Source organism: Lissotriton vulgaris, chromosome 9 (assembly GCF_964263255.1).
Source record: "Lissotriton vulgaris chromosome 9, aLisVul1.2, whole genome shotgun sequence".
NCBI classification, from domain to species: domain Eukaryota; kingdom Metazoa; phylum Chordata; class Amphibia; order Caudata; family Salamandridae; genus Lissotriton; species Lissotriton vulgaris.
In genome coordinates, this window is record NC_141697.1 from 585,713,761 (window position 1) to 585,738,567 (window position 24,807).

Sequence of the window (24,807 nt, forward strand, 5' to 3'; positions counted from 1 at the left end):
GTTTAGGTCCGCAGCTTTTCCGCCGCGGCTGGCTTACAACCGCTGCGGAAAAGCACTAAAATGGTGACGGTGTCTCTCAGACACCGTCAGCCAGATTAGGATGTGCTTTTGAACATGCTTTTCCGCGGCGGCTTTTCCGCCGTGGAAAAGCATGTGTAACTGCACTGCAGGGGCCCGTTGCGGGCCCCCTAGGTGTAGTGGGGGGTGGGGGGTGCACATGGGGGGTACCTATGGTACCCCCCTGCATTTGCGTGCACAATGCAGCAGGCACCGCGCGGAGCCTGCCGCTTTGTACACGCAAATGCAATGCGTGCTTTTTTAACATTGCCGCGGGTGCAGCTTGAAGCTGCACCCGCGGCAATGTTAAAATAGAGGATGTGACCGCCACCCTGGCGGTCACATCCTAATCTGCACAGAGGGAACGCCGCAGCCCATGCGGACGTTCCCTCATGCTCTGGGGTCGCGGACGGACGCAAGTCCGTCCGCGATCGTAATGACCCCCTAAGTGTTCATAGCCCTCCCCAGTCTACCAAAGGATCAGGAACTGCCCCGGGTGTTGGCCATACTGTTCACGAAAGTGGAAAATGGGAACAGGATTCCATTATGGAAGAGGACGCCCACCACCAGAAGGTCCACGCCCATCCAGAGTTCCAATGAGGGTTTAGAAGTGAAGCCTAAATTTAGGAATATTTTGTAGAGGAATTACAGGGGCACATGGGATTAGACTCCTGTTATAACAGTGCATTGCTATGAGCAACAAACGGGTAGTATTTTCAGAAGAGAGGCTCCAGAAAGAAACAGTTTTTGTATTTCGATTTTGTTGAAGCTGCCTGGTGCAAACCCCACTTCCGTTAATGATCAGCCAGCAAAGCAACAGGAAACCCGCTAGTGTTCTTTATCGGGAGCTCCTAGGTCTGCCTGGTCCGCCAGGAGCTTTACATTTGGCTAATGACACTATGCCTGCCCATAATTCCAAACTGTCTCCCAACATCCTGTCAAAGGCAAGAAATAATTTAATGGAAAGTGGAAGAGGTAAATATAGCAAAGTGGGAAGTAGACCCTTTTTGCTTAGGCCAATCCTGCAGATTGTGGACACAGGTAAAGACTTCCAAAAAGCTAATTGAGACCAAATCAATCAGTTTTGTTAAATTACCATCAAGTAGATCTTCGTTGGAAGGCTATATGTTAATTCTTAGATAACGGAATGTTACAGGTTTCCATTTAATTACTTTGTTGTACATCTTTATTACAAGTTCTGGACAAGCAGGGTGTACCGGAAAAAGGCACCATCAGTCGACACCCAATGCCACCTTACAACCATTCATGATCTGTAAAATTGGGGCGATAACATTACATGCATCCTTCAAGTATATCAATATGTCTGGCATCTGCATAAAATGAAACAACACAAGTCATTTCATCCAAAGTGATATTCCAGATACCACTCATCAGACAACGCTTTGTAGCTAGCAACTCTATACCAGGGCTAACAAGAGGGGTGATATTGGGCGAGTGATTCAGACATAAGCTCACCTGTACAGATCCTACCTGTTGGGTCGCTGTACCAAAGTTTATCTACAAAGCATTTTAGGGATAATCCCAAATCAATCCAAGGCAGCAAACTTATTTTCCGACTCAAGGGTTTCAAAAGACTTTTCAAGGTCCAATACCAAGCAGGCTGCATGTGGCTATTTCATGGAAGCATTCTCCACCACACAATGTAAAGGTTTAATGTTAAGGGAGGTGTTTCAGCCTGGCATAAATCCATTTTGGTCTGGGTGTATCAATCCATGGAGTTCCAGGAGCAGGCTTGGACTCGCCTACCGTTTTGTGTCCCCGTCACCCTCCCCCTCCTCTTGCCGTGCCGTGTCTCTAATCCTCCCCTTCTCTTTCCCTCCTCCACTCTCTGTCTACTTCTCCTGCTCCTACCCCCCATTCCCTGGAATATCTCCCCTTGCCTGCTTTCACCACCTAGCCCCCTGTTCTTTTGTGCCCTTAAAGTAAGCACTCTTTCTCCCCTTTTTGGGGAAAGATCCAAGTTATACACGCTGGAGTCTCAGAATACCCACTGAGAGAGTCCACAGCGCCAAGGGAGCCACTCACAATTGAGGTATGGTATGGCACCCCTTGCAAAAGCACTCTCTCTCACCTTTTTGGGGAAGGATCCAGTAAATAGGCGGAGTCTCAGAGACCCCTCTGAGAGAGTCCACTGCGCTTAGGGAGCCTCTCGCAACAGAGATGGGGAAATGATACCACTCCCCCTGGGATCACAGCGACTGGACTTTGGGCGCAGCTTTGACCTGCCTACCGGTTTGTGTCCCTGTCACCCCCCTCCTCTTGCCATGCCATGTCTCTAACCCTCCCCTCCTCTTTCCCTCCTCCACTCTGTCTACTTCCCCTGCTCCTGCCCCCACTCCCCGGAATATCTCCCCATGCCAGATTTTCCCCCTACCTATATGTTCCTTTTTGTTTGTCTCCACCATACTTGTAACTAAAATTGCCATGCTCTAATAACTGTGTAACCTTTGTAAAGCTGCAACCTGCCATTTATTGTCTGATACCCATGTAAAGCACTCTGATACCTTCGGGTCTAGCCAGGGCTATATAAAACCTTTTAAATAAATAAATAAATGGAGAAGAGCCTACAGTATGCAGCCTCATGAATCTCGGTTTCCTCCAGTCAATCCCCACTGCCTGCCAGCCCAGCATTCAGGTACATATCTTGCTCCTTCCCTCAGCACATTCTAGCACTCTAGCACTGAGATGGAGATCACCCGCTAAAACCAAGATGTTGGTTGGCGGTCACAGTTACTCCATGTGGCACCAAGTCTGGCTACCACAATGGAGCCCAGCTGCTCAGCATATGGCTAGTATGCAGTCCACACACCACGCGCCTTTCATGCAAGGCGGCCAACAACTGGAGACGGCTAGAAGCAAGGTCAGTCAATGGCCTCTGCTACAGCTTTTTACAAGCTAATTCCGGGCTACAGGTTACAGGATAAAGGTGGATAGCATGGGCTGGGTCGAGTGTTCTATTGTGATATGTCTTGTAGACCTCTGGTCAACAAAAGTAGGCCAGACCCAAAGTGCACTACTAAATTGGCCTTATGGATTCCAATATATACAGTCTCAGATGCTTTTTTTTTTATAACCAGGTCATTCTTTGGAATAAAACAAGAGTTTTTGTACAGGTATGAACAGTTTATCGTAGAGAAATTGCATTCTCGGTTTCTATGATGTCAATACAGGTGTTGCTAAACACTTGTAGAAATGAGGTAACAGAATACATCACTTAAACATTCTTCTTGTGAAAATGTTTGATGACAACGCAATGCATTTCGGGTAAAAACCCTTCATTAGGGGTAACTATGGATAAAATGAGAACCATTTTAGGTCAATGAGGGGCAATATGTAGGGAAACAAAAGATGAAAACTGGAGAAAGGGATGAGGAAAAATAGGAACATGTGTATTGCAGCACGCGAAGGTCGCAATTCCACTGAATGGAAAAGAAAAAACAAAAGGCCCCCCCCCAATCAGAAATGTACTGACATATACCTTACATGCATCCAAAGTGACAAAAATCATGAGTGAAAATATTTTCATACAATCATCTGAGTCCGAAAAAATTAACAAGAAATGCAAGACGTGCCACACCACATTGCATAATGAAAACCCATCCCCTCCAGAGATACAATAAATTGCCAAAAAGAAAGAGGGTCCAAATGTGCCCATATTTACGAAATCACAGAGAGTACGTGAACCATCGAGCATCCCGTTGAGTGATGTATCAATTATATTTGTATCAGTCTGAGATCCGTACCTAGGGGCGCCGGTACTTTTCTCCAAATCGTGTCCAATCTGGAAACTTCTCGATCGAAGAAACAAACTGCAATAATCATTTGCAATGCAATAGGTCTCCCATTTGCAAGAGTTTAAGCTACTGGCATTGTAGATTACATTGCTTTTTATTTATCTGTATTGATAATTAACATAAATAAAAGGAATGGTCATTTACAATGCCAATAGCTCAAACTCTTGTAAATGTGAGACCTATTTCATTTCAAAGAAGCGGCCGCCATTGTCCCGGGCTGCTTGGAAATTGAAAGCGCCCATGCTGTAGGAAAGTATGTTGTGCCTGAAGTAGGAGAAACTCATTAAAGAAAATCGTGCTTACAAACAAAATAGGGCATATTGTGTAACAACATAAGTAAAAGGGCTTGTCCTCATGGGAGGTTACAAATATAGACAAGGTGGTACTAAGGAGGGAATAACAAACCTATTAACAAATCAGAAGTCAGCATTTATGAAGGACAATGACAAGCCAATCACAAATATGGGCGGAGTGTGGGCGTGGCTTCATGTCTATACTCGAATACAGCATGGCTCGCAGAGCAGCGCATGCGCTGCCAAGGCTCGACCTAAAAACTGTGTCCACAGCTAAAGAGTGCATAAGTCAATCAAGCGTACGCTTGCGGTGCATATCAAGGTTGTACCGGTTTGTGAAAACGCTGCTCTAAACCGACACACCACCATTGAAGATGCTAGTGAAAACTTTACCATTCAGTGGAATTCCGACCTTCACGTGCTGCAATACACACAACTATTTTTTCTCATCTCTTTCTCCAGTTTTCATCTTTTATTTCCCAACATATTGCCCCTCATTGACCTAAAATGTTTCTCATTTTATCCAAAGTTACCCCTGATTAAGTGTTTCTACCTGCATTGGGTTGTGTCGTCAAACATTTTCATAAGAAGACTGCTTAAGTGATATATTCTGTTACCTCATTTCTACAAGTGTGGAGCAACACTTGTATTGACATCATAGAAACGAGAACGCAATTTCTCTACAAATAAACTGTTCACACCAGTGCAAAAACTGTTGTTTTATTTTAAAGAATGATCTGGTTATCGAAGAAAAGCATCTGAGACTTTTTATTGGTAGCCATAAGGCTAATTTAGTAGTGCGCTTTGGGTCCGGCCGACCAGCTGTCTACGAATTATCTTCCAAGCACTGGGCAGAGCTTGCACCAACGCTGCATACTGCAATTTCAACGTTTTGGGGATTAGAATTGTTATTATTGTGCGCTTGATGATGGATTGTTGATGTTTGAAACATTTGAGTGAATTACATTTCCTGTAAATTGTGGCAAATCTGCCATCTTAAGCCACCCAGCCACTCCTCCAACATGTGATCCTACTTCAGTGGTAGAACAGTTCACAGATGCATTTAACACATATGGAAAACAATATTGGTTTCAAAACAGGAAGATGGCACATCTGTCGAACAATGCAGAGGTCATGTCAACATTATGACCACAGACAATATCTACAAATTGAAACTTTTGAAGGCCATTAAATTAACCATAAAACCACCAGACTGTAGGATTATGATAGCATGCAAACCAGATTGACCCTTCAACATTATACAGCACCAGACACCCATACAAGACCAGCACCGGCCACGAGTACAGACAGTATACAATGCTTTCTTGAAACTCAGCTGCAATCAAATTGCGCATGTAAGTTCCTCTTGGCACTTCTGAAAGTATTTATATTACTATTCTGTTCGCAATCAGGGCGCCAGGTTAAAGTGGAGTACTATAAATCCAGCTAAATTTGAGATTATAAAAACAAATTTAAGTAAAATTATGACATGTTTAGTGTATGACTCCCATCCAGATGCTATAATCCAATGTTTTGAATCTATCTGTGAAAACGCGGCTAAAAACCTATCTAAAGCAATGAGGAAGCAGGACTTAACAGAAACAAGATGGTTTAATGCTGAATGTTCAAAAGCGTGTAAAGACCTAAAGAAAGCTTTGCACGCAGTCCCCCGCGATAGGGCTCTGATCAAGACTGTTAGACAGACCTATAAAAGTACTATTAAGCGTAGAAAGGTTGAGCTGAGAAGACTGGCCTGGGAAGACCTTGAGAGAGCTAGTGCTCTCAAGGACTCCAAGAGTTTCTGGGAGGTCATAAATCGCCCTCTCTTCTCCAACGACACTAGGAGTATGGATTCTACTATAACAGGGTAAACCAAGGAGTCTCACTTTCTGAGTATATTTAACCCAAAAGGTGTCTCTTCACAAGAGCAAAGGGATGAAATAGCCATTAATTTACCAACAGCTTGTCAACTTAGTTCATCCCTGTTCTTAAATGAGGTTGAGGACGCCCTCGCAAAGGGCTTTTTCGCGAAAGCCCCAGGACCAGATGGGGTGCCTTTGGATTTATTCAAAAGCAATCCTCAACTATGGGGCCCCCTGATGATGCTAAATGTTTTTAAAGAGGTTATAGTGGGCCATATCCAGTTATCATGGAGAAGTGCAGTGGTAGTCCCGCTTTTTAAACAAGCATTTACAATGCAATGGTTTCGCCTTTTGAAAAGTTTGAGCTATTGGCATTGTAAATGACAAAATTTGTATTTATGTGTTGGTTTTGAAAACAGATAAATAAACGGCCTTGTCATTTACAATGCCAATAGTTTAATCTCTGGCAAATGCCACACAAAAACACACAGACCCACACACACCAACAGAGCCCCCCCCCCCCCCACACACAAGTCAAGTCAAGTCAAGTCAAAAGATTTGTATAGCGCGCTACATACCCAGAGGGTCTCAAGGCGCTTGAAGAAGGGTGGGGAGTTACTTGTCGAATATCCACGTTTTGAGTTGCTTTCTGAATGCTAGGTGGTTCTGAGTAAGGCGAAGGTGAGTGGGAAGTGAGTTCCAAGTTTTAGCTGCTAGGTTGGAGAAGGATCTACCTCCCATGGTGGTTTTGTTGATGCGAGGTACAGTGGCAAGGGCTTGGTTGGAGGATCGTAGCTGGCGGGAGGGGGTGTAGAAGGATAGTCGTGTGTTGAGGCATTCGGGTCCGATTTCGTAGAGTGCTTTGTGTGCGTGGGTTAGGAGCCGGAAAGTGATCCTCTTATTGACGGGGAGCCAGTGGAGGTTTTTCAGGTGATCAGAGATGTGTTCTTTACGCGGGATGTCTAATATGAGCCTGGCTGAGGCGTTCTGGATGCGTTGTAGTTTTTTCTGGAGTTTTGCGGTGGTGCCGGCGTAGAGGGTGTTTCCGTAGTCCAGTCGGCTCGTGACCAGAGCGTGGGTGACTGTTTTTCTAGTTTCGGTAGGGATCCAGCGAAATGTTTTTTTGAGCATGCGAAGAATGTTGAAGCAAGATGAAGAAACGGCGTTGACTTGTCTGTTCATCGAGAGTGAGGAATCCAGGATGACGCCCAGGTTCCGTGCGTGGTCCGTCGGGATGGGTGCTTTTCCAAGGGCCTCTGGCCACCAAGAGTCGTCCCAGGCGGAGGGGGAGGTACCTAAGATGAGGACTTCTGTTTTGTCTGAGTTCAGTTTCAGACGGCTGTGCTTCATCCATTCGGCTACTTCTTTCATTCCTTCGTGTAGGTTGGTTTTGGCCGTGTTAGGGTCTCTGGTGAGTGATAGGATCAGTTGAGTGTCGTCGGCGTAGGAGATGATGTTGAGGTTATGTTGGCGTGCGATGGCCGCGAGGGGGCTCATGTAAACGTTGAAGAGGGTGGGACTGAGTGAGGACCCTTGAGGTACGCCGCAGATGACTTTAGTAGCCTCTGACTTGAATGGTGGAAGGCGGACTCTCTGGGTTCTTCCGGAGAGGAACGAGGTGATCCATTCCAGTGCTTTTCCTTGGATTCCGATGTTTTTGAGGCGCTGTAGAAGGGTGCTAGGGCAGACTGTGTCGAAGGCTGCGGAGAGGTCGAGGAGGATGGGGGCGACTGTGTCTCCATTGTCCAGTAGAGTTCGAATGTCGTCTGTTGCTGCGATGAGGGCGGTTTCGGTGCTGTGCTTGGCTCGGAAGCCGGACTGTGAGGAGTCGAGGGATTTGTTGGTTTCGAGGAATGCGGCGAGCTGGTTGTTGACAGCTTTCTCGATGACTTTGGCCGGGAATGGAAGGAGTGAGATAGGGCGATAGTTTTTGAGTTCGGTGGGGTCAGCTGTGGGTTTCCTCAGGAGGGCGCTGAGTTCGGCATGTTTCCAGCTTTCCGGGAAGGTTGCGGAGTTGAGGGAGCAGTTGATGACGTCTCGGAGGTGCGGTGCAATAATGGAGTCTGCTTTGTTAAAGATGTGGTGAGGGCAAGGGTCTGTGGGGGATCCTGAGTGGATAGAGTTCATCAGACGGATGGTGTCCTCAGTGGAGATTGGCTTCCAGTCTTGAGGATGTTCAGGGGGGGTGGGGGTCCTGCAGGGGATTGGGTGGGTTGGTCTCCGGGTTGGTTGTCGAAGCTGTTGTGGATGTCTGCAATTTTGTTGTGGAAGAATGAGGCTAGGGAGTCGCAGAGGGCTTGAGAGGGGGTGATGTCGTTGGAGTTGGCTGAGGGGTTGGTAAATTCCTTGACGATGTTGAATAATTCCTTGCTGTTGTGGGCGTTGTTATCTAGACGGTCCTTGAAGGCTGCTTTCTTGGCATTTCGGATTAGTTGGTGGTGTATGCGGGTGGCGTTTTTGAAGGCGTCCTTGGTGCTGGTGGTTGGGTCTTTTTTCCAGGCCTTCTCGAGGGAGCGACAGAGTTTCTTGTATTTCTTAAGGTCATCGTTGAACCAGGAGGCCTTCTTGCTGCCTAGTTTGATTTGTCGTTTTTTCAGTGGTGCTAGGATGTCGGCGCTGTTGGATAACCATTGGGTGAGGTTGGTGGCTGCTTGGTCTGGGTTTGAGGAGTGGGCGGGGGGCTTTTGAAGAAGCGATGAGGAGATCTGGTAGATGGTGATTTTGTTCCAGTTTCTTTGCAGAGTGTGTTGGGGGTGGTTGTTGGATGTGGGCTTGTTGTAGGTGAAGTGAACGCAGCTGTGGTCAGTCCAAAGGAGAGCTGTGGTGTGGCTGAAGGAAACATGCTTGCTGGAGGTGAAGATAGGGTCGAGTGTGTGACCTGCGATGTGGGTGGGGGTAGTGACAAGTTGTTTAAGTCCGAGGTTTGCGAGGTTGTCCAAAAGGGTGGTGGTGTTGCGGTCGTTGTTCTTTTCAAGGTGAAAGTTGAGGTCTCCCAAAAGGATGTAGTCCTCGGAGGGGAGCGCGTGTGGAGTGATGAAGTCCGTGATGTCTTCACTAAATTGTGAGCGGGGTCCTGGTGGCCTGTAAAGGAGGGTGCCTCTGAGTGTGGTCTTGGAGTCGATGTGGATCTGGAAGTGAAGGTGTTCAGAGTTGGCGAGATTGACGTCTGAGCTGGTTGAGATGCGGATGGATTTCTTATGGACGATAGCGATGCCTCCTCCTGTGTGGCCGGTACGGTCCTTGCGAATGATCTTATAGCCTTCCGGGATGGCAATGGTGATGTCTGGGGCTGAAGAGGCATTCATCCATGTTTCTGTTAGGAAGGCGACGTCCGGAGAGATGGTGTCGAGTAGATTCCAGAGGTCAATGGCGTGTCTGTGGAGGCGGGATCTAGGTGCAGGGAGGGTCTGGGACGGGCCAAGGGGTCAATACAAAATGGCTGCAAGGTAAACAGATGCACGAAAGTGAAATATCCAAAGCGCTACACACCTTGAGGTGCACCACAATGAAAGCGCCAGCAGAGGTTTATGTGGGGTAAGTAGCGCTATACACAGAGCTAATTGCAATCAATGTCAGTTGTTCAATAACACGAGCGCTGCACACAGCTCATTAAAATGAAATACCAGCAGAAGTCACGAGCGTTGCACACAGCTCATTAAAATGAAATACCAGCAGAAGTCACGAGCGCTGCACACAGCTGATCAAAATGAAATGCAGGCAGAAGTCACGAGCGCTGCACACAGCTAATAAAATGAAATACCAGCAGAAGTCACGAGCGCTGCACACAGCTGATCAAAATGAAATGCAGGCAGAAGTCACGAGCGCTACTCAATGCTATTCTAATGAGATGTAAGCGAGATATAAACAGTACAGCAAGTTGAATAGCAGTAGTATATACTGTACCACCAGGAGAGGGAGGTGAAGGGAGCGACCGTTACTGCGTGGAGCAGGATGGTCACAGCTCTACACGAGGGCAAGCGCAGGCTCTACCTCTGTGGGTGGGAGGGTCAGCTGGGAGGCGGGATCTAGGTGCAGGGAGGGTCTGGGACGGGCCAAGGGGTCAATACAAAATGGCTGCAAGGTAAACAGATGCACGAAAGTGAAATATCCAAAGCGCTACACACCTTGAGGTGCACCACAATGAAAGCGCCAGCAGAGGTTTATGTGGGGTAAGTAGCGCTATACACAGAGCTAATTGCAATCAATGTCAGTTGTTCAATAACACGAGCGCTGAGCCACACACACACACACACAGAGCCACACACACAGAGCCACACACAGCCACACACACACACACAGAGCCCCACACACCCACAGCCACACACACCCACCCAGAGCCACACCCACCCACACAGAGCCCCACACACCCACCCAGAGCCACACACACCCACCCAGAGCCACACACACACACTCAGGAGAGCAAGCACAGCGAGGGGGCAGGGAAGCAAGCACAGCGAGGGGGCAGGGAAGCAAGCACAGCGAGGGGGCAGGGAAGCAAGCACAGCGAGGGGGCAGGGAAGCAAGCACAGCGAGGGGGCAGGGAAGCAAGCACAGCGAGGGGGCAGGGAAGCAAGCACAGCGAGGGGGCAGGGAAGCAAGCACAGCGAGGGAGCAGGGGAGCAAGCACAGCCAGGTGGCAGGGAAGCAAGCACAGCCAGGTGGCAGGGAAGCAAGCACAGCCAGGTGGCAGGGAAGCAAGCACAGCCAGGTGGCAGGGAAGCAAGCACAGCCAGGTGGCAGGGAAGCAAGCACATCCCTATCTCGAGACCAAAGGTCCCGACCCCCACGCACTATAGCAATCGGTTGTACCTTTCTAAAGTAACACAAATTTCTCAAAGTAATTTATAAGTTACACATTCTTAGTGTTTTATTTCGACACCAAAATGTAAATTTTAGACATACATCATCAAAAAAACAATGCTTATTCATGAAGATATAGTCACATTACATTTCACACATTTTTTTCATAAGGGAATTGGTTTCCACAATTTCTTCTGTGTTTCCTTTTTAAGTGCTCAATGCATTTCGGGTCATACAAGACCCTTCATCGGGAGCCTTTTTCATCTAAAAAATAACAATGCAACACAATCAGCAGCAACCTTTCCATGCTGAAGTTTCAAGAAACAGTATCAAAAAAACTGTATTTACAATAATAGTGAATCTGAATAGTGTTTGCTGTGTGTATAATTCCATGCTTTGAGTGTAACAAACAGACCCTTTTCCACACCTTGGTGCTCAAAAGAACATTAAAAAAAAATCATGCTGATACTTACTTGGTCCTCACATCAAAAGATTTCTACGAGTTCTGAAAAAACCATTGTATATCAACACTTACTCTCTTCATGTAACCATAAACTCTCTAAATAAACCGGTTAACAAACTATAATCTTACCGATACAAGACAATGCCCTCTTTCACTTGGTGTATTCCAAAATGTCGATCTCCCCCGAAGGTCTACTCAGACTGATTACTGTGCCTGCATAAAACACAATCGTGCCAAAACCTTAGTTTCAACTATATCTCCGCCCAACAAGTCCGTGTAAACACTCCCCGCAATAAAATACTCACAAATGAAGTTTCTGACTCCTTCTATCCACTCCTCGCCTCCTTGCTCTCTTTCGCGGTTCTCATCAATGGTTCTGAAACGCGGCTCTAATGTTCAATTAAAACAAACGGCGGACTAAGAACGGCCACCATCTTTGAACAGTAAACACGATCTCGAACAAAGTGTAAACGCAAATCCTCACTCGCAATCGGATACACACAATATTTGCAGCGAAGCTTTACAGGGCCACAGAATCAACAATCTCAGGTGATAAAACAATAAAGGTCCATATTTACTAGCCGTCCTGTAACGGAACGCCAACCTTAAAAAAGTGAAACTAAGAGAGAACTATTCAGGTGTGCTTACTCTCTAAAGGTGAAAAGTAAAATGATGTGTGGAAAAGGTCGTGCATTTTTGTAAAGAATAAACACTATGGTGTGAACTGGCTTTCAATAAACACATATGATGGTCAATATTCAGATGTCACAAAAATGTTTAACCTCTTAAGTGCTGCGTCGGGGCGTTGGCAGACGGCAGCACTACCTCCCCAGTGCTGCGCACGACCATTGGACGTCCATTCAGCACTAGTTCCAATGGACAGCGCAGCACTGGGGAGGGATATTTGCGCCGCATCTAAGGTGTTAAATTCTCAAGCATGTACACGTATCAACAGTAACCACATTGCCTCAATTACAGAAAACATGCAAAATCTATTCTTTCATTTAACCCTTTCGGGTCCTGAGTACCCAGTTTTTTTATCCAGAATGTTTCTCTCTGGAGGAGGGATCGGGTGCAAACTGTGCCCTCAGAATGAGAAACTTGTTTAAACACAGAAAATTGTATCTGAGATACAGAGTGTCTTTCTTGAGTCCAATGGGATGCTAGGCTACTCTTCATGTTTTTATTCCTAATAGTACTTTTATGTTCAGAAATTCGTACTTTCAGTTTTCTTTCAGTCTTAACTACATATAATTTCCAGGTGACAGGGGAGCAAGCACAGCCAGGGGAAGGGGAACCAGGTGGCGGGGGAGCAAGCACAGCCAGGGGCGGGGAGCAAGCACAGCCAGGGAAGCAAGCACAGCCAGGGGGCAGGGAAGCAAGCACAGCCAGGGTGCAGGGGAGCAAGCACGAAAATGGGCGGGATGAGTAAAAATCGCCGGAACGCCCACAAATCTGCTCGGGGAATGAGTGACGCATCTCTGTTCCAATGGCTAGCCTCCATTTATGGAGCTAGCCAATGGAACAGAGAGGCGGAACAAAGCCCCAGACTGTTCTCAAAAGATTTCGCCTGCGCGAACGCTGCTGTGCAGCGGATCGCCAGACGAAATCTAAAAACTGCCGGTGCTCAGACCCGTGAGACCCACCCGCTTAAAGCCCTGATTAAACCTCCAAATAAATCCTTTTCAAGCGCACCGTGTAAAGCCCCCTCCCCCACCCCACTGGATGGGGGGTAGGGGGGGGGGGGGGGTCTCTCTGTACAAAGAGCAGTGCCCAGTCCTCAATACACACATCTTCCTCGCGTGGGCTGGGCACGTCATGTCTTTTGTTTGTCTGTTTGTCTATACTCCCGCGTTTGTCCGAATCCAGAACAATGAGAGCGTTTTTTAGACAATGATCCCCGCGAGGCTGTCCTGCTAATGTCTCTAGGTGCTGTTAGATGTGTCGTGTCCCTGCCAGACTAAGTGCCAGAGACTGATATCCTCAGGTCAGGCTATGTGCCAGAGGTACCACATATTTGCCTCGCTAGGTGCCAGAGGCTGCCATGCTGAGGTCAGCCTATGTGCCAGATGCATCATGTCACTGCCATGCTAGGTGCCAGAGGCTGCCATGCTCATGCCAGGCTGGTGCTAGAGGCACCTTGCCCATGCCACACTAGGTGCCAGAGGCTGCCAGGCTCAGCCGCTCAGGTCAGGCTTGGTAGGTGTTAGCGATACCTTGCCGTGAGTAGGCTGTGTGCCAGAGGTTGCCATGCCCTAGCCAAGGAGGGTATCAAAGGTTGCCATGCTCAGCTCAGGCTATGTATTATTGGAACGTTGCCCGGATAAGGCTGAGTGCCAGATGTTGTCATTCCTTGGCTAGGGAGGGTGACAGAAACAGCCGGTTTCCACCTTTGGCAGTGGCCCTTGCAGGTTGCGTGCCAGGCTGCCCGGGGGCTCCCGTCCTTCGGTTACTGACTCCGGGTGGCAGAGATGCTGTGCTCTTGTCTGGCTGGGTACCATCGTTTACAGTGCCCAATGCCTGACTGGGTGCAAAGACTACAGTGACCGGGGTTTGCTCGGTGCCAGGTGTAGCCGCGCACTGAGCACCTGCTGTACCCAGTGCAGGTTGGATGCCCTGCTGAAGACGGCTGTAAAAAAAGGCAAACAGAGTGCCCAAGGCTGCCAGGACATGATCTGGGCAGGCATTGGTGTAGAGTCTGCGCCCCAGCTGAGCGCTTCCCGACACTTCAGTACAGGCATTTGGCATGGGCTTCCGTGCCCAGTAAGCACTGGTGGTAGAGCATTCCAGCCCTCCAGGTCCGAATGCCTGGCTTCTGTGGCAGCCCCTGCCTCCTTGTCGGTGCCTGGAACAGGCATTGTGCCAGGGGCTCTCGTGCCCAGAGCGCAGAGGGGGGACAGTGACCCAGTGCTGAGTCCGCCGGTGCATCTGTCAAGCTGTGCTCCCAGCCATGCCTTTCTCTCCTCCCCCGCCCCCCCCCCAGTCACTGCAGCTGCTGCCGCGTGTGTCGTGTCTCACGCAGCCACTCACTCCAGCCTGTGCCCTTTCCACAAAAATTAGCATTTAAAACACCTACTTTCCCATTCAAATAACACCCTTTGCTGCGCAGCCCATGGAAACACCATTACCAATCTGCCGAGCACAGTTGTGGCGCGCGCCTCACGCTTCACACTCAGCAGTAATTAACTTTTCAGACTGTCTGGAATAAAAGTTGCATCGGGTCACGCAAGGACCTCTAACTTCACACCTCAATACACACGTGAATGCAATAAATCCAGCACTGCCAGATTTCCCACTTCTGGAAGTGCACCGACCTGCCCTCTCAGTGTGAACATTGACAGCAGTCTCCCCCCCCCCCCTCGCCCCACACCCCCCCTTCCTGTTCGCCCCTCACTCACCTGGCAGAAACTGTGTGCTGCTAGGACCCAGGACAGAAGCCACCTCATCCCTGTCAGCCGGGGCTAGATACATTGATTGGACCTAGAATGGCACCCTTGCTTTAAAATCCAAAAAAACACCACTTAAGAGAGTTCCCAGCAATCCCGGCCTGGCTGGTCCCGGCACCCAGCTCTGTCCTTTCCCCGGCTCTTTAGGGTTTTATTAAAGGCGGGTCTGACATCAGGCAGAGGGACAGGCCCTGCATTTTTTCTCCAAGGAAACTTTTTTTCCTGCCTTGAACTTGCTTTTTTCTTCCCACCTCCACTATTCTCTGTAATGATGAGTCTAAGGATTCTTAAAGGGAAAGTAACCGTGCACACATTGTGCGGTGCACCGGGCCATCACTCCAGCGTGGCTTGCAGCGCTGCAGGGGGACGGGCTCATGGACAGCGGGAGGGGGGACGGGCACACGGACATCGGGAGGGGAGACGGGCACACGGACAGCGAGAGGGGGACGGGCACACGGACAGCGGGAGGGGGACAGGCACACGGACAGCAGGAGGGGAGACGGGCTCACGGACAGCGGGAGGGGGGACGGGCTCACAGACAGCAGGAGGGGGGACGGGCACACAGACAGCGGGAGGGGGGACGGGCACACAGACAGCGGGAGGGGGGACGGGCACACAGACAGCGGGAGGAGGGACGGGCACACAGACAGCGGGAGGGGGGACAGGCACACAGACAGCGGGAGGGGGGACGGGCACACAGACAGCGGGAGGAGGGGACGGGCACACAGACAGCGGGAGGGGGGGCGGGGACGGGCACACAGACAGCGGGAGGGGGGGCGGGGACGGGCACACGGACAGCGGGAGGGGGCGCGGGAACGGCTCACGGACAGCAGGAGGGGGCGCGGGAACGGGATAAAAAATGGTAAAATATGCCGCTTACCTGTTAGCAACTCTTGGAAAGTGAAATCGCGCAGCCCACCCCTGCAAAGCACACGTTGGAAATGAAACCAACATGCCGATACGAAAGAAGAAAAAAAACAACCGTCCACCGCCACATGACGCACGAAAATGGGCGGGAGGAGTGAAAATCGCCGGAACGCCCACGAATCTGCTCGGGGAATGAGTGACGCATCTCTGTTCCAATGGCTAGCCTCCATTTATGGAGCTAGCCAATGGAACAGAGAGGCGGAACAAAGCCCCATACTTGTAAACAAAAGTTTTCGCCTGGCGAACGCTGCTGCGCAGCGGATCGCCAGGCGAAACCAAAAAGGTAACCGGAATGACCCCACATGCTATAGGCCGATCTCTATATTTGACGCCACGTGCACGGTAATGGGGAGGGTAATCCTTGCACGTTTGGAGTCATGGGCCAATGCCTCTGGACTTATATCGAAGTTCCAATATGACTTTAGACAGGGGAAGGGAAGAAATGAACAGTGCCTCAACTTATCCATGATCATAGGCAAGTACATGAAGGCCAGGAGGGGATTGATCCACCTGGCCTTCATGGACTTGTCCAGTGCTTTTGATACAGTGAGCCGTGGGAATTTGTCGACACTGATGGAAAATATGGGTTTTGAAGAACCCCTCATTACCCTGTTGCGTAGGCTACATGTGTCTACTACCGTAGCCATTCGCTTTGGCACTGGAGGAAAGAAGACTAGGCCCATTGCTTCTACGGAGGAGTACGCCAGAGATGCAATCTGGCCCCTTTTTTATTCCTAATATATACAAATGGATTAGAATTATTCCTGTTAGAACAGCAATTGGATTTCCCCAAGCATAGAAGGTAAACGGGTTCCATTGCTGTCTTATGCAGACGATACAGTGTTGATGTCCTTAACAGCCAATAGCCTCCAAAAATGTTTGAACGCATTTACTGAATTTATGATGGAATTGGATTTAAAGGTACATTTCAGTAAATCGTTTATTATGGTCTGCGGTCCCAATTCGACAAAAACAAGGACATTTATTGTAAAGGAAAAAATGATTGATAAGATGACAAATTTTACCTTCTTGGTGAATGTTTTTTTTTTTTTTAATTTTTGGTAAACCTTTATTGTACATAAAGCAGATACAATCACGGGCAAGCAAATCAATAAAGACATAAGCATGCAACATTACATCTTCCAATTGCCCTATTGTAGCTCAGGATAATGACCGTACCAGAGTTAATTAACATCTATGCCCGAGGTTGTCAGGGTGGGAGGAAGCAACCCATTCTTAATGACCTTGAACACCTCCTGAATAAGTATAAAAGTGATCATCTTGTCTTAGTGGCTGGTGATCTGAATTGCTCATTCGAACCCATCCTGAGTTTAGCTGAGGATGTGGGGATTGATGAAGATACCGCCTGGAATATCCCCCCGTTAGCTATAACTAAGGGTGTTAGGGGAACGGAGGCTGCCCTCCATTGGCTGGGGCTCTGCCTGGAGTGGGGGCTTCGGGCAGTGAATGGCCGTAGTCCGTCTGACAAACTGGGGAAACCAACCTTCGATAATGGGATTAGTGCAAGTCGCATTGACTATATATTGGTCAATATAGAATCCTGGTCACGCGTAATAGATATGTTAATAGAGACCAGGCCAGAGAGTGATCATAATCCTCTCTCCCTGGGGCTCAGGGTTCCTGGATTAGGTGTCCCCCAAACAGAAACAGCTTGTATAACATCTGACCTAGTCCTGTGTGATAACAGAAGACGGGTCAAATGGTCAAGGGTCACAGCTGACCCAGAGCTTATCTGTCAAATAGAGGAGTTGGTCCTAGACACAAGAAATAGGATGACTGTATTATCTCCCAATGGCGGGGTAGAGTCCATTACTATTGATCTCCACGAGAAATGTTTTGCGGCTCTCAAAAATCTTCTCACCAGGCCATCTAAAAACCAGAAAGTCAATCCACACAATAGATGGTATAATAGGAACTGCAGAGAAGCCCACAGCAAACTAATAGCAGCTGTTAAAACCAGAATAACCCCTGATATCAGGAAAGCTAGACAGTTTTATAAACACACCCTTTGGGAAGCTAAGAGGGATTGGGACGATTCATACTGGCTATATCTCCTCAAAGCCTGTGAGTCGTCTAATCAAGTAAAATTCTGGGAGATAGGTAGATGGGGCAGGGATTCGGATTCCCAAATCCCTGTAAATCATGTTTCCGCTATGGATTGGGTGGAATTTTTCTCCGCCCAATTTAAAGCTACAAATATTGAACAGGAGTTGCCAATTGAGCCTACAGTGGGGATAACACCAATATTGTATGGGGATAGGCTTACTTTCTGCACCTCAGACACTGTACATGCCCTAGGTTCTGTCCAGTCTGGCAAAGCCCCAGGTTTAGATGCCATACCAGCGGACCTTTTTAAATTGAACCTTGATCTGTGGGTTCCATATATCACAACTCTAGCAAACTCTATCGCAGCAGGGGCAAGGATACCACAATCCTGGAAAGGTGCTGAGATACTTCCAGTTTATAAGAAAGGGGACCGATCATCACCGAACAACTATCGCCCCATTAGCCTGATCGACTCTATTCAAAAAGTTGTATCAAGAATGGCCCTAGCAAGAATACAGGGGTGGATCGAGCAGAATAACATACTCTCCCCCTTGCAGGCAGGGTTTAGATCAGGCACCAGCACCCTGGATCAGGTGTTCCGACTTACCATGCTGTATTGGAAGGTGGTTTTCTTGGGCGGTGGGGTCATCTATGCCGCCTTTGTTGATCTTAGGTCGGCCTTCGACTTGGTCCCTAGGACAAAACTATGGGAAGCCCTCAGACTTATGGGTCTCCCCGTTGAACTTTTAGAACTAGTCAGGCGCTTACATGAGGATAATTTTGCCCAGGTAAGATGGGGGAGACAGGGTCAGGTGACCAACAGCTTCCCAGTCCAACGGGGGGTGCGCCAGGGCTGCGTGTTGGCCCCTACCCTGTTTCTCCTGTTTATCAACCAGGTGGTTGCATTCTTTAGTGATACGCAAACAGATGCACCTACCCTGGCGGGATTAAAGTATCCCATGTTAATATTCGCCGACGACACCCTGCTCCTTTCTAAAACCCGGAGCGGGTTACAGGTAGCCCTGAATAGATTTGCTGAGTTTTGTATAAACAATGACCTACAGATCAATGTCGACAAAACCAAATTCATGGTTTTTAACAAAAACAAACCTATTAAAAGTTCGGTTACTTTGAATGGTGCCCCAATTGAACAGGTCAAGGTCATGACATATTTGGGCGTGACTCTTGATCACCAACTTACCTGGAACCCCCAGTTGGAGGTTTTAAAACTTAAATTTGTTCGCCTTACGGGATGTTTATTGCAGGAACAAAAAAAAACCTTGACCAAACGCATTATACCAGCGGTAAAAATTTATGCGGCCAAGGCCAATGCTGCTACCCTGTATGGAGCAGACATATGGGGTTACAAAGATTTGTCAGCACTAAACACAGCACAGAATAGGTTTCTGCGGAACCTGGTGGGGCTTCCACAATCATCACCAATAAAACCATTGCTTTTAGATCTAGGTTGTAGACCTTTGAACGAGACGGCGCAGTATCGTCTCGTAGCACTCTGGTGTCGCCTTTGGACGACTCCAGAGCTTAGCCTTTTCGCTCATGAATTGGGCGAGGTCAAATCATTGTGGGGTGCTCACAAAATCCCATGGCTCTGGGAAGTAAAACAAATATTGTATTCAATGGGCCTCCCCGAATTATGGTTACAACCTGAATGCTCTAGGTTCCCATCCAAACAAGAGTTTAAAGATCAGTTCTGGGCTGCAAAGAAATCTGCACTGGTCACTCTTTCCTCTGACAACAGCCTAACAGGACTTTTTCTAACATATAAGGTAACACCGTCCCTTGAGCCCTATTGGGACTTGATCTGCAAAACCCTAGACCGTAAGCTGTATCATCAGTTTCGGGTGGGCACTTTGCCGACCAACTCCTTTACTGCAAAGTGGGCGAAAGAAACAAGTAATAAATGTTTTTTTTGTCCTGACCAGGTAGAAAGTATTGGTCATCTGTTTTTCGCATGCCCAGCATATCGATCGCCTCGACTGAAATGGTTGAAACCTATTTGCAAAACCTTGAATTGTGGGGGAAATCGTGAAGCCCTGTTGAAATTACGTGATATACGAACTGAATTGTCTGTGATCTGTGTAGCCAAATTTTTGGGGTGGGTGTGGCTGATTCGTGCAAAGAAATCGAAAACCCTTTTAAATTAATTATTATGAAATGATTGTATGTTTATTGGCTTGTATAGGTTTTTAAATATTTTATTATGTATGTTGTCTTTTATGAATTTTATTCGAAATAAAGACAAAAATGAACTGAACTGACCGTACCAGTGCGATACCAGGATGGATGAGGTTTCTTTTTTTTTTTTACAGGATCAGTGCCAAGCGATCGTTTCAGGACCTACAGCTGGCCATCAAAATGTGCAAAGGCAACCAGCTTAGCAATTAAAGTGGGAGTGAAGGGCGAAATAAACAATACAAAGTAGCCATCAATACAATCACTATACGTGATAAACCAGTGCCCCACCCCACAAAAACTGAGTACGCTACAGGAACCCTGTGGAACGATAAGGCAGAAAAAGAGTAAAGAAAAAGGGCCATAGAACCAAGGAAGAAACAAGAAAATAGAAAGAAACCCCCCCTCAACCCCCCACCCCGCACCCCTGCAGAAGGCCATGGCCTACCCCCCCAGCAGTGTGCCCGTCGCCCTAAATGAGACCCGAAATATAGTTAGACAAAAGAGAAAGAAAGTGGAGGAGGAGACAAAATTATTATACTGGCCCCCAGCCACACACCCGTCCAAACCCCAGCTATTCAAACCGGCACCCGTGCGACCATCATTTCAATCAACAGAAGGCATGTCAGACATAGTCACCAGGAAATCAAACTCCAGCAATCCAGGACACAACCTCAACCCTGTCCCGTGCGAACTGATGTACCAACGGAGTCCAACCACAGTCGACCCATTCCCACAACAAATATTGCGAGGGAGCGGAGTCTCAAATCTAGCCCAGACTGCAGTCCACACACAATGAGGCGACATATCCGAATACAAATACAGTCATCAACATGGTAGTCCAACGATCTCAACACCACTTCGGAGCATGCCTTCCAGGTCGCATGCACAATATCCGGGAGGGAGAAGGGAAACAAAATGTCCGACAGTATCTGAGGCATCTCCAGGGTCTTCAGGAGCATAGTGTAGAGCGACACTGCCACCTCCGGATCCAGTGTTAGTCCCACCGAACAGTCCGAACATCCGGAAGCCTGCGCACTAGTTACCACACGAACCGGGACCTCCGGTGTTGCAATGCTCACAGGGGCAGCCATCGCTCTTCTCTTGGGTACAGAACCAGGCAGGTCATCGTGAGCCTGAAGACCGTCTGGCATCGGGAGTCTCGAGGTAGACACAATGGCATCCAATTTAGTCCCCAGTGCTTGGGCGCCTTGTTCCAGGGTGGAGTGTAGGGCACCAAGAGCCGCCAGAAGGTCAAGACACGTCAATCCAACTCCATGTGCCATCACTTCCACGCTCCTCACCTCCATGCACTCCCCTCCTTGCTGCAAGCCAGCACCTCGGGCGGTACACTCCACATTATCGAGTTGGGCAGCAAGCCGTTCCCTCAACGTGTGGGACCGAGCCCCAAACAAAGGCATGTCAGGCTCCATAGTACTGCAGCAATTCTGGGAGTGCAGTGTCAATAAATGCCTAATTGGCGGCATCCGATACGAGCCATCCGTGAAAGGGAACAGTTCATGCAAAAATTCGGGAACAGCCCGCCAAAAGCGGGCCGGGCGGCCAGCAGCGTCCGATCGGCTCACTTGCAGTTAGACGCGTAGTTACACCATCCCTCGAGACTCCCACGCTGAGCACATTCCGATCCGCACCGCTAGTTGTTCTAGCTGTCCTCGGCAAGAAGCAAGCCGATAATCCCAGTACTCCAGCTGACCGACTCCTCCCCCGCACGGGTGGCCGCTGTTGTTCACTTAGTGCCTGGCCCCGTCTTCAACGCACTGTCCCGGTTCCGTCGTCATTGCAGGCCGCAAGATGTAAATGGATGTTTCTCCGGGTGTGCGGCCGGGAGAGCTCTCGGGGTCACGCGACCTGTGACCGGGCGTCCTCACCGACGCAGGAGCATGAAATAAGTCCAGGATCTATTGCAGGATATCCAATCGGGAGGAGAAGGGCCACGGAGCCGAGGTCTTAAGCGGCCATCACAGTCGCTGTCTTGGCTCCTCCCCCCTTGGTGAATGTTTTTAATAACAAATTAAATTGGAATAATGTAATTGTGGCTAGAAGTCAAAATACTAGCAGAATAATAGAGGGGCTTTTTCGCTTTGCTGGTAAACTCAGACATAAACTGGTAGCAGAAATGTTAACATTATATAAATCGAAATGTCTGTCAGTAGCCACCTTTGGCCCAGGAGTATGGGGCTACCATCAAAGTTCCCAGATCCGGGGGAGGAGCTACGACACCAACCAAGATGGCCGCATAGTCTCCCGGCTCCGCTGACCCCCGCCCTCCGCTCGCTTCTCCTGTCGAATATCCTGATCTCCTGCCCCGGATTCGTGTGGGTAAACTAGTCTGCATCCCGATGGTGTGATCGCGGAAGTTTTCTGATGTTCTGGTGTGAAGTAACATCGAAAATGTTTTGAGGCCTAACCCAGACTGGAAGCCGGGGTCTCGATTTCTGGTCTACCCGGGTCCAAAGTGAACAACAACGGACTGCCGAGGGTGGTTGGGTCCGGTCCCTGGAACTTTCGAAAATTTCTCTGAACTACTTTGCAACCATTTGCTGCCTGGTGCTGTACCTGAGGTGAGGCGATGGGTGGTGCGCGGTGCTGCGTCGCGGGGGCCCCGGCCCGGAGGCCCGGCACTAGCACCGCTGGTGCCCCGGGGTAGGGGTCCCGCCGCGCGTTGCTGCATGTTGCTGGCCCGTCCCTCACGGCCTGTTCCTGCTCCGGCGTATCCTGCCCCGGAGAGGGAGCCTCTCCGTGGGGATCGTTATGCCTGCGGCCGAATGGAACCCGGCGGAACGGACTCAATGTGGCCCTTCCTTGCGGATGTTAATGGCGGAAGTTGCGGCGCTTCACGCGATGGTGAGGGCCCAGGTCAATCATTGGCTGTCGGCAACAGATGGAATCATAGGACCGGGAACGAGCCCTGACTTGCTCTTTGAGACCCGGCAGCCGACTTGCCCCTTGTTGGAAGCCCTACTGGTGTGTTTGGACCCGGTGCTGGAAGCTGTGCCTGCCCCCGAAGAAACGGAATTCATTGTGTGTGCTGAGATTAGTGACTCTCTTAAGTTCTCGGAAACATCGGTCCTACAGTTATCGGAGCATTTCACTGCTTCCCCCATCCTGGACACTGTTGGCCCACACTTTGATCTGTGTCGGAACGAGTCGCACCCCCTCCCCAATCGGTCTCCCAATATGGCGGATGGAACGATGCTTGGCTTCGGGGACGGGGAGGGACATCGTTGGTGCAAGCTGTGTGCGTTGGGACCTGCCATTCCTCTCCTAATTGCTGACTCAAGCTCCGGCTGCTTCTGGGTGAACTTTGACTTTCCGGGGATGCGGCTTTTCTTATCCGAGGGACACGGCAACTTTGTTAGACAGGGCCAAGGCTGAGATTGTGGGTTGAATCGTTTACGGTGGATCTATTGGTAACGGGACTGCTTCATCAACAGACGGATTCCGGGGCGGGGGGTTTGTGGTTCCCCCCCGGGGTATTTTTGTATGGTGGACAACTTTACTTGTGTTGGCTTAGGGGGGCCCCTTTGATAGGGCGGGGGGGGAGAGACCGGGAGCGCATAGACTATCGCCCTCCTCCGCTTCCCCGTTAGGTGGGGTTTCCTTTCTTTCTCTTTTTTCTCTTCGTCTTCTATATTTCGGGTTTGGTTCTCGGGCGACAGGCACACTGCTGGGGGGTGGGGCCGTAGTCCTCTGCAGGGGTGCAGGGTGGGGGGTTGGGGGAGGGGATCTTTCGTTTTTATTTTTGTTTCTATGGCCTTTTTTCTCTTCTTTTATCTTTCTTTGTCTTTTTCTTTTCTGGGTCAGTGCAGTGGGTTTCCTTTGGTATCAATCCCTGCTTTTTCATCTGTGCCTCAATGTTCGTGGTGTTTTTTGGGTCTTAGGGCAGGTAACTGCAGGCGCGAATTGACCGTAATATTCCTTCACTTCCTGACCTCTTGTTTCAGCGCCATTGATTTGATCGATTACTGTTTATTGTCGATACGTTTACTATTCTGCCTGCCATTTTCGCTGCTGGGAAATTGTTCGGCACCTGATCCTTCCATCCTATATTATAAAATGAAAACCTTTTATATCCTGTTTTTCTAATTGGGCTGTTCAGTGGCCAAGAGTACGCTAGCATGGAGATTCTGCTCCCCGAGGTGCTGCATGTGATTAAAATTGCTCTCTGTTAATCTAACTGCTTAGCGGCCGGCCCCCGGGGTTGTAGGCCCATACTTGTATTTGGTTTAAATGTCAATAAAGGTTTAAAAAAAAAAAAAAGTTTCCAGAACCAGATTCTAGAGAACACATTTTTAAAAAGGTTACTGAATTCCCAGCAGTTTTTTTCACTTTTTATGTCACTCTGAAGTGGGTCTGGATTATGTAAAAGATAAAATAAACATTGCCCCATTGATTCTATGGGGGGAAATCTGGACCCCGGAGGACTTATTTTTTTCAAGAAGTATCCTAAGAGATTGTATGAATCTTGATAACGCAATGTCAATCCCTTGGTTACGTTATATCAAAGATACCTTTTATAAAATTGGCTTGGAAAATTACTATGATAATCCGGAGGGAATCCAACAAGACATGAAACAGGTTATAAAAAATGCATTTGGTACTGAAATGTGTATGTCTAACCCAGATCATGGATTAATAGATTGTGTGTTTCAAAGCCAACCGCAATTTTACTTGTCTTTTACCACGCATGTTCAATCACGTTTCCTAATGACCAGATTTCGCCTTTGCACATTACACTTTCTTGTGGCTTTCCCCAATCGGGCAGGCTGGTGTGGGAGACTAACCCACTGTCCCTGTAATAATTTAGCCCAAAAGAGCACAATGGACTTTATGTTGTTTTGCACGCTTTATAAAGACCCAAGG

General features: G+C 48.7%; 1 protein-coding gene across 6 annotated transcripts in view; it reads right to left on the minus strand.

Annotated features, from left to right (window-relative positions):
- LOC147691885 (uncharacterized) overlaps positions 1–24,807 on the minus strand; it is a 125,343-nt gene that overhangs the window by 15,330 nt on the left and 85,206 nt on the right. Inside the window, exons 3-5 of one of the 6 annotated variants that reach the window (XM_086938160.1) lie at positions 11,596–11,679; positions 11,420–11,503; positions 11,301–11,332 (exon numbers count right to left, since the gene is read on the minus strand). The exons of 2 other annotated variants lie outside the window; for them this stretch is intronic. The gene's annotated coding sequence lies outside the window, so the exon portion shown is untranslated. The remainder of the gene's footprint in view (positions 1–11,300; positions 11,333–11,419; positions 11,504–11,595; positions 11,680–24,807) is intronic. 3 more of the 6 variants (XM_086938158.1, XM_086938161.1, XM_086938157.1) reach the window with 3 other exon arrangements.